This window comes from Artibeus jamaicensis, unplaced genomic scaffold, assembly GCF_021234435.1.
Source record: "Artibeus jamaicensis isolate MK-2021 breed Jamaican fruit bat unplaced genomic scaffold, CSHL_Jam_final scaffold_286, whole genome shotgun sequence".
Classification (NCBI taxonomy): domain Eukaryota; kingdom Metazoa; phylum Chordata; class Mammalia; order Chiroptera; family Phyllostomidae; genus Artibeus; species Artibeus jamaicensis.
In genome coordinates, this window is record NW_026522034.1 from 5,376,056 (window position 1) to 5,386,495 (window position 10,440).

Genomic DNA, 10,440 nt, shown 5'->3' on the forward strand with positions numbered 1-10,440 from the left:
ATTTTCTTTTTCAGACTAATGAAAAACTTAAGTTTCATAATAGTATCAGCAAGGGTGTAGAGAAAAATTATAATTCAAACACTGCTGATGTAAAGATAAACTCAAAAATCCTTTTTGAAAACATCAAGTCTTATTTATAAAAAACTGTGTCTCTACCCAAAACCTAGCACAAGCCCACTTCCAAGATTAAGTTAGGTCAAGTAAGGGAAGGGAAAGGAGACACCATATAGAATGAACAAAATGCCTAACAATAGGGAAAATGATAAAAACTGTGGCTGCATAAGAAAATACTGTACAATTGTTCAATCAACAGTACACTGTTTAAGGAAAAAATAACAACTTGCAGAATAAAGTGGAATTGGAGAAGGAAAAGGCACAAATATAACCCTTTTTTCTTCTAAAATAATTAATTTCAGTTGTATATTATTTATTGACATGAGAAAGCATTCTTGAAAAAAAATCAAATCTTAGCAATGATCTACTTAAACAGTTCCCATATTAACCAATTTCATAAAGATATCACCAACATGCAATTTAAAAAGGAGAAACTGAAAAATACAAGTTATTTTGAAATGTCAATAGTGGCAGAGTCAGGATTAGAAAAATGCATGTCTAAAATTCAGAACTACTGTGCTTTACATTGAGTTGGAGGGCTAGATCTGACAATTTTGAATAAATTACAGATTCATGACATTTACTCATTTTGACACTGTCACACTATGAAAGGTTAAAATTTAGACTATGAAATACCTAAAATACATTTGGAGGAAGGTGCTAAATATAAAAGAGGAAAGTAAAAAATGTTAACCAAAGATTTTCCAGACAAAAGAGGGGTGAAGGGGCTATTTAATCTTAAAATGCACCAAAACATCTTGTTTTAACACTGCTGAATCACAATACCTCTACTACAAAACACCATGAAACTTCACTTTAAAATGCTTCCACATTCAAGAGACAGCAGACTAGATCACCCCAACATAGTAAGTATATAGTGATTATTAAAGTGTTAACTACTAACATCAGCCTTTTCAGCCAGAATTTAGACTGTGGATACTTAAAATCTTAGGTTTTACACTCATTTGGAAAACCCAGCCATCTTCAATGAAAACCAAATACAAACTTCCTGCCTTTTCAATCGGAAAGTCTTGAAAAGCACAGTACTAATTTATTTAGACAAATGTAGCTCCTTCCTTTTGAAAGCCTAACAGCACAGAAAATGAAACAAATATCTGTATTATTTGGCTATCCTTATAATCCCTCACTTTACAACCAATACTAGAGTAATATAAATAAGCAGCCTACCAGTTCATACCTTATATAAAGGCCTTCCATTACAATTTCTTCAAAAACCTGCATTGTAGTGCCTAAACTCTTACAACCTGCCTTAGGATTCTACATAAAATGCTGTTGCTCTCATTCTAACGTGGTAGAAAGAAAACAGAAAGGAAAGAAGCCAGGAATTGCTATTATAATTGCTATCACTTACCAAGTAAATGGATACAAGTATCTAAGTAAATGGTACCAATAATTTAAATAGAAATCTTTAAGCTTCCTTATAGAAAGGTAAAGAACCACCTTAAAATTTTAGAGTATATGCATCAAAATATTTCAGAATATTTCAGAATTGGATATATAAAAATATTAATATAATATACACCGCACACTGATGTTTCCCTCTTTCTCCTTCCCTTCCCCTCCATCTAAAAATAAATAAAATCTTTAAAAAATTTTAAATGTAGTATACATACATAAAATAATAAAACCGTGCCCTTTATAATTACATATCAGAACAGACTTTCCACAAAGATTTACATGATACACAATGTAATCTTAAATAATTAAGTACTTGCTGCCAATATATGCACGTGCATATGTGTTTAATGGTTCTTTAGTGACTTGTCTTTGGAATGATTCTGTCCTACCTTTGCTGCTGCAGCCCGCCTGTCCTTTGCATCACTGAATTCATACTTCTGGAAGTACCCAATATGCACTGTAACAGACAGATGGACAGATCAATGGGCCACAGCGGCAAAGGCCAGACAGACAGATTTGATAAAAATTAAAATCAAGGTATATATGGGGGAGGGGGAAATCAGAAGTAAACATATGTACCTATATTCTATAGTAAATTACCTGAACTTCACATCTGCAACATTCCCACATATATACACACCCAAATAAACTATTCTTGATTTCCGTACTATTCCCTTCTTTCAAATAGAAATAGTACCACTGCAACAAAGAAAATCAGTATTTTTAATATCATCAACAGTTACAGATATAGCAGCCACGCCACAGAATTTCTGCAAATAGATGTTGTTTGCAGAAATTTCTTCTTATACAAGAAACTGTCACATCCAAAGAATTTCCATGCCAAAAATTAAAATGGCAATTATTACATGAGGAAATTTTCTACTGTATTGTCAAGGTCTATGTGATTAGAGTACACTTGAAATCACTAAATAAAAATCGTATTTCAGCATTTACCATTCTATACTTTTCTATGCAAAAATGGTTACTAGCACCACATCTAGATAACTTTGGAGTCTTAAAAGAATATATTATAATGCCATTTAGGCCAATTTGCCAAGATCTAGTAAAGTCCTGTTAGCTCAAATCCTCAATAAATATTCGAGTAGCTTCTAAAAGTTATTTTTTTTAAAGCACCCAAATATCTCAAATTACTGGTTTGGCTTAAGCTTCATCAAAGGCATACACTCATGGGAAAGCCATTTTAATTTAATCAAATATTTTATTTTGCATGTGTCTAAATATAGATCCATGCATTCTTACTTAAGACTGAGGGAAAATGTTTCCTCTTTGGTTTCCAGGGGGTCTACAATTTATTGTAACTCCTCAAAAACATGAGAAGGTAATAAGACATGATAATCAAATGTCATGCATGATCCTTGACTGAATTCTAGACTGAAAGAAGAAAAGCTCTAAAATATACAGGGTCCAGCTCAAATAATGTCCCTTTTTTATTACAAAACCATAAGCATATAATTCTGTAACACACCAATATCACACACGAGCATACCATATGACATTTTAGATGAAATGTTCAAATTAAAACTATAAATTATCACATCTATATTATTATCCTACCAACCACACTAAGTGAGCCTTACTTCTGCTAGATCCTGTAATAAGGGCAAAACTGGGGAAGAAATTTGAATGTGTTAAGTATATTAGATTTTTTGTTCCCTACAACTTGGTCAGACATAATTTATATATTGAATTGTGATACACAGTTGTGTCAACCATTAATTTTAGAACATTTTATCACCCAAAAAGAAATCCCAAACCTATCAGCAGCCACTCCCTATAATCTCTTTACCCAATCAACCCAGCCTCTGACGACCGCTGATCTATTTTTTGTCTCTATTGATTTGCCTACTCTGGATCCTTCATATAAATGGTATCACAGAGTATGAGACCTACTGCGACAGCTAATTTCATTGTTTAGTTTTACTTATCACGAAAGGCCAACAAGCTGAGAGCCTGCCATGGGCATCATATAGGTCTGTTTTACTGAGGGAATGAAAAAGAGGAACTTTTAGTCCAGGAACTTAGTTAAATGAAGGCTGCTTAAAACTTCAACTACACGATTATAACATTTATTTTGAATATGAGGAAAAATAATTTATTAAAATTAAAAAAACTAATCCCGGGCTGGTGTAGCTCAGTGGATTGAGAACAAGCCTGGGAAGCAAAGGGTTGCTGGATCAATTCCCAGTCAGGGCACATGCCTGGGTTGCAGGCCTAGTCCCCTGTTGGGGGCATGCAAAAGGCAACCACACTTTGATGTTTCTCTCCCCTATCCTCTCTCTAAAAGTAAATAAATAATGTTTAAAAAATTAAAAACTGATACAAAGACACAGAACTGATAAAAGGCGAAGCTGAAACTGAACTTAGTTCTATATAATGCCAAAGACTTAACCACTAAGCTATTGTTGTCTCCTAATACAATCATTTACCAGTTCTCACTGATTCTACAACCTAAAATCTAGAACACCACTCCCTCCTTTCCATTCCAGACTTGCTAACCTTATCATATACTGGTTTGGCCAGAAAATCTGTTTAGTTTTTCCCATAAAGTAAAAGACACATTGTTCATTTTTGCCAATAACTTTACTGATTTGTATACGTTGAGTGTGCCGCTTTCTCGCTTTCTCCTGCCATTGGCTTCGAGTAAGTAGAAGCCAGGGGTCCTGCTAAACATTTTCCAATGCGTAAGACAGCCCCACAGCAAAGTATTATTTGACCAGAATGTCAATAGTACCAAGAAACTTTGGAAACGACTTATGACACATCCAATCAGTCACAGCACCTTCTCCATACACTGCACAAACCTTTTTTCCCCATTTCAGTTGTGTTTTTACCTTTCTTGAAATAATAAAGAATATATCTTCTTCCCTCTTCAACATTAAAATGGCTGCACAAAAATTCAATTTTGATGAGTTTTTTAAAAAACTCATGCTGATATGACAGCTGCCATTATACAATCTAACAAAATTGTTTCAAATGAAATTAAAGACAACTAAGCACTACTAGAGCAATCATACTAAAAAAAAACAACTTTTTAGCCAACTCAATATTAATAATATTAATATCAAAATAAGTTACTGGCCTGACTAGTGTGGCTCAATGGGTTGGGCATCAGCCTACAAACCAAAAGGTTGCCAGTTTGATTCCTGGTCAGGGCACATGCCTGGGTTGCAGGCCAGGTCCTCAGTTGAGGGGCATGCGAGATGGAACCAATAGCTATATCTCTCCCTCTTTCTCCCCGCCTTCCTCTCTTTCTAAAAATAAGTAAATAAAATATAACTAAATAAATAAATCCTGCCCGTGTCTGCAATGAGAGTATAAACAAACATACTTCGGCTTCTCTGCCACTTCTTTAACTGAACAGGGTAAACATGTGCCGCTGTAGTGTCAGTCCTTATGTAACTTCACTTTACACAGGTCTAGATCCAAAATGCCAGTACATAACAATCTCCCTAACTGACAATCCATAAGTAAAGCAGAAACTTTATTCTGGATTCTACACTGAGAAATGTTAGCCTGGATATAGTTTAATGCATTGCTAGTCTCCAAAATGTTAAATAGGTCTAAAGACACAGAAAGGCTATCATGGAGAAGGGTTAATACCAGCAAGTTCAAGTAAAAAGCTACAGACAGGCAGTAACATGGAAGAACTCAGAATCAGTATGAGAGCTGTTTAATATGAAACACACACATTTCTATAAGCAGCAGTGGGGGGTTTAACTCACTGAAGTTTTAAGAACAGGCTTATGGACCACTTAACAGGGAGGTAGTAGTTGGTTAGCTGTTGGCCAGGATACCTTTTAAGATCCCTCTCATTCACATTAACCTGACTTTATGTGAACTGAAAATTGAGATAACTCCGAATTAAACAAAGATTAGACAAGTTTACTGTCATGCTTAATTCTTTTAGCTAATATTTTACTTTCATTTCTAAGGGTGACTAGAGGATTTTGTGAATTCTGAAGTCCTATCTTCGCCCCTTTGGCTTTACAGCTGGATAGAGTATAAAAATATAAATCAAGCTTCATGCACTCATATATTCCAAGAATCCAGCTATAACTATCAACTATTATAATACTAATAATATTCAAAGGAATATATGTTAAATAATAATAATCTCAGGCCCACTCTAAATTTTTGCTTCATAAAAACTGAAGCAATGAACGATAGTTAAAAGCTAAAGACATTTCCTTACATTTGAGTTTAAATGATGAGTATCAACAATAAGCTCCTCTGAGAATTTCATTAAAGGATGATTTTTCTCATTATTTAGCAAAATAAGTGAGCCATTCTCCCTTTAAACATATAAAGCATTTGTTACCTAGCACCTCCACAACAATTTCACAAGGCTATTCTTCTAGAATCTCTTAATGCATCTGTGTCAGAAGAATGCTGGGGTCTGTGGACCACTGATGTCAGTTATCATTTCATACATAAATCATGAAAAAATTTTACATAATATACATACAAATTATAACATAGGTCAAGTGGCAGAATTATTTTATGTTAAAATGTTGTGCTTTTTAAATTTTTAAAAGACTTTATTTATTTTAAGGAGAGGGAAAGGCAGAGAGAAAGAGAGGGAGAGAAGCATCAAAGCTAGAGATAAACAATGATCGTTGCCTCTCACATATGCCCTAACTCGGACCATGCCAGAACCCGGGCATGTGCCTGACCAACAGGAATTGCACTGGGGAACCTTTCACTCTCAGGAATGATGTCCAACTAACTGAGCCACGCTGGCCAAGGCAAAACTTTATTTTTAAATGCTTGCATTGGAGTAGAGGATAGTAAATGTCGTAATAGAAATTTTGGCTTAAAATCTTCTTGTGGTTGATATATATATATATATAATATATATATATATATATTATATACACACACACACACACACACACACATAGGCTCAAAAGTATAAGTATGGCCTGTATTAGACTTCTGACTCTATTCCACTCTTGTTATTTATTTGAATTCATAGGTCATAGCAATGAAGTCACAAGTCAAAGCATATTGACTCAGTCTGCAGAAGTCAATCTCCTAGGGCACAGAGCTGGATGGAAAAAGGTAGCGTGGATCTGAAGAGACAAACAAAAAATATCCAGCACAAAAACAGTAACATTCACATATGGTTTATTTATATTTAATGATATAAAATACTGAATTATAACTCCAGCTATGAAAATCTGAGCAAGTCACTTAATTCTTCTTAGTCTCAATTTCCTCATCCATAAAATAGTAAAAATGCCATCTACTTCAGAGAATAGTTGTGATGACTAACATTTCTTTAAATAATTGATTAAAACCCCTGGCTGGTGTTGCTCAGTAGACTGAGTGCTGGCATGCAGGCTGGCAAATGGAAAGGCAGCTGGCTTGACTACCCGCCAGGGCGCATGCCTACCTGGGTTGCAGACCAGGCCCCCAGTTGAGGGCATGTGAGAGGCAACAGATTGATGTTTCTCTTACACATCAATGTTTCTCTCTTCTTTCTCCCTCCATCCTCTCTCTCTAAAAGTAAATAAAATCTTAAAAAAATACTAACTGATTAAGAACAAAACACGAAATATGTATTAGAGAATGAAAGAAGTTAATCCAGTGAAGTCAACAGGGGGAATGTGAACAATTCACAAATAATAAAAACAGGGATGGTATCAAGATTTATTTCCATCAATAATAACATCAATAAGAAAATTCGCTCATATTTAATTTTGACTATTCAAAGTCTGTTTATCAGCTATGTTCCAAGAACTGTCCTGGTCAATGGGAATACCAAAATTAATACACTGATCCTACCCTTAAGGATTTCAGAGCCTATTTAGTGGAAGAATAAGAGATAAGAATTTTTTAAAATAAAAGTATGTATAAAATTTTGAGACTCACTCCTAGGAAAGAATCCAAAGAAGAAATGATGTTTAAGGTGGATCTTGCAGTAAAAATAAGTTTACCAGTAGAAAGGCACTGAAGCAAAGGAAAAAAGCCTACAGAAGCACAGAGGAAAAATTCTACAGGTTAAAACATCATTAATTTGCTATGCCAGGCTGAGTGTGCAGAAATGTCAGACAAGGCAGACAGGACTTATCATGGTAAGGTAGCTTTCCAAATCGGCATCCTCTTGTTGCCTAGTTATCGGGACACCTAAGCTCCTTGTAAGCACCACTTCCTATCCCATTCCCACCCAATGCTTATCAAGAATGGTAAACTTTCTCAAGCATAAATTTAAATCAAGCATAAACATTTCTTTACATTGTCACAAAGTGAACAGGATGATCATTCTGTAAGGAAAAAAAAAGATATTCTGCATTCCCTGAAAAATCTGTCATGGCTATACTACACTACTCACAAGGCTCCACTTTTCATGTTCTTTTGATTTTTCAGATTTCACCAATGAGAGCCTTCTAATAATTTCTAATAGCTTCTAACAAGACTACTTATCCATGCAAAGGTTACATTTTTCTTCTTTCCTAAATACCAACTAGGCGCCATAAAGGGCAGGGCTTTCCTTAAACAAGCAGCAAAGAGGGACCAACATACAACAAAAGTGAAACAACACTTCAAAAGGCAGACTAGTAGGTGCAGAACTTCTGAGTAATGACAACACATACACTACCACTTTTAAAACCAGGCCAGGACAAATCCAGAAACAGGAAAATACTGAGATCAGGCTATACCTGAATAAAACTAGACATAATGAGTCCTGAGTTATGGCCTTTATAATCAAGTATTTACTTACATGCCTGCTCCTCCTACAATAGGAGCCCTGGAAAGGAATGTTCTCCACTCATCTCTATACTCCTATTGCCAAGCACATGTACCAAGGGTGGCATATAGCTATAAAGACTGAGTACAGATTTGGCACAACATGGTAATAGGAAGATGTACAGTCATTTTAGGAATAGAAAATTCAACAGGACCAAGTTTAAGATGGACAGTGACATTAGATCAGATGGAAATGAGGCTTTGGTCTTTTAGCTTATCTTGAAGGCATTTACACTATTTTTTGTCATGCCATGAATTTTACTGGAAAGCAATTTGAAAATCATCAAGTCAAAACACTTTCTTCTGCAAGGGCAGATTCAAACTAGATATTGATTTACTAAGGTCACACATTTGGTATTATAGATGAGACTAGACTCTAGTCCTAAACTGTAATGTACAAGAGTTTTGTGAAATTTATCAAATGTGGATTAAATAGACAAAGTGACTGTTATATACCTCAGAGCTTTACAAATACTGCTGTGCTATACATATGGAAGAAAAATTTTTAAATTTTATTTTATTTTTCAAAAGAGGGGAAGAGACAGAAAAAGAGAGGGAGAGAAACATCAATTGGTTGCCTCTCACACACCCCTACCAGATACCTGACTAGCAATCAAGGCATTCAGGTGCCCTGACTAAGAATTAAACGAGCTACCTTTCAATTTGCAGGCCAGCACTCAATCTACTGAGCCACACCAGCCAGGGCCCTATGAAAGAAATTTCTAAATACTGATTTTGATAAACCTACTGTCGTATGTAAAAGGAAGCTGACCTACACTCACTTTAGAGGACTTAATGAGTAATAAGTCCTCCATTATGCTCACTAAGCATAACATCATTTTTAAAAATCTCATACCTCCGGAACGAAAATCTAGACTTATAGCTATATCCCTGCATCCTACCCTTCTTTTCACATGGTGTCTGTAGTAGCAGGCCTCCAGATGGTCCCAAGTAGTCCTTGGCTTCTGATATTTGTGTAAGCCCCTCTCACAGTGAACAGGGCCGAGCTGTGTCACCAATAGGACACTGCAGGAATCACAAAGCATGACTTCCAAACTCTAGGTCATAAAAAACATTATTATATCTGTCATGCTTTTTTTAAAAAAAATTTTATTGTAATGTTTCCATTTCTATTTAACTGGCCAGGCAAAAAGTTGCCGGCTCAATTCCTGGTCAAGGCACCCATTCCTGGGTGGCAACCGACTGATGTTTCCCTCCATCACTTTAAAAATAAACAATAAATAATTTTTTTTTAAGTCCTCAACATTGAATATAAACTGTAATTGAAAAATAAAATTTAAATTAAAAAAATAAAACCCTTTCTAGGAGAAATCTATCATTATCCAGAGTCTCTAAAAATATTTTAAACACAATGTATGGCATGCAATAAAAAGTATGCCAAATGACAGGAACATATAACTGAGAAGAGAAAAAATATGAAGGCACTAAGATAATTTGAATATTGGAGTTTGCTGACAAAACTTTTAAGAATAAATGGTTAATGTGCTGGAGAAAATAGAGCAAAAGATAGAAAACATAAAAAGATATCAAAGTATCAGCATCTATAAAAAAATTACATGGACACTCAATAATGAAATACACTATATCTGAAATTAAAACTAAGGTATTCAACAGCAGATCAGACACAGAAGACAGATTTGGAAACCCATGGGATAAATCAATAGAAATTACACATAATGAAGCACATAGAAGATGGAAGACATACAAAAGAGCATGGACTAACATGGAACAGATTAACACGGAATATAAAAAGCCCTAATAGATGTATAACTAGAGTTTCAGAAGAAATGGGGATAAAGAAATGGGGGCAGAACTGAGAGCTTCCAAAATTGATAAAACACACCATTCCCACATATTCACAAAAGGATCTGAAAACTCAAAATAAGACAAACAGAAAGAACACCATGACTAGGCATAATAATAGTTTTCTATCAATCTTTCAAAGACAAAGTAAAAAATCTCATAAGCACTGTTAAAGACTCACTAGTTTCTTCCCATCACAGCAATGGAAGCCAGTAAACAATGTAATCTTTAAAGTGCTGGGGGAAAAAAACAACTACAACTAACTAAAATCAAAATATTCTTCAAAAATGGGAGGGAAAAATACTTACACAA

General features: G+C 34.9%; 1 protein-coding gene across 1 annotated transcript in view; it reads right to left on the reverse strand.

The window, feature by feature from the left end:
- ARIH1 (ariadne RBR E3 ubiquitin protein ligase 1) overlaps positions 1–10,440 on the reverse strand; it is a 148,972-nt gene that overhangs the window by 121,178 nt on the left and 17,354 nt on the right. The gene's annotated exons all lie outside the window — the stretch shown is intronic.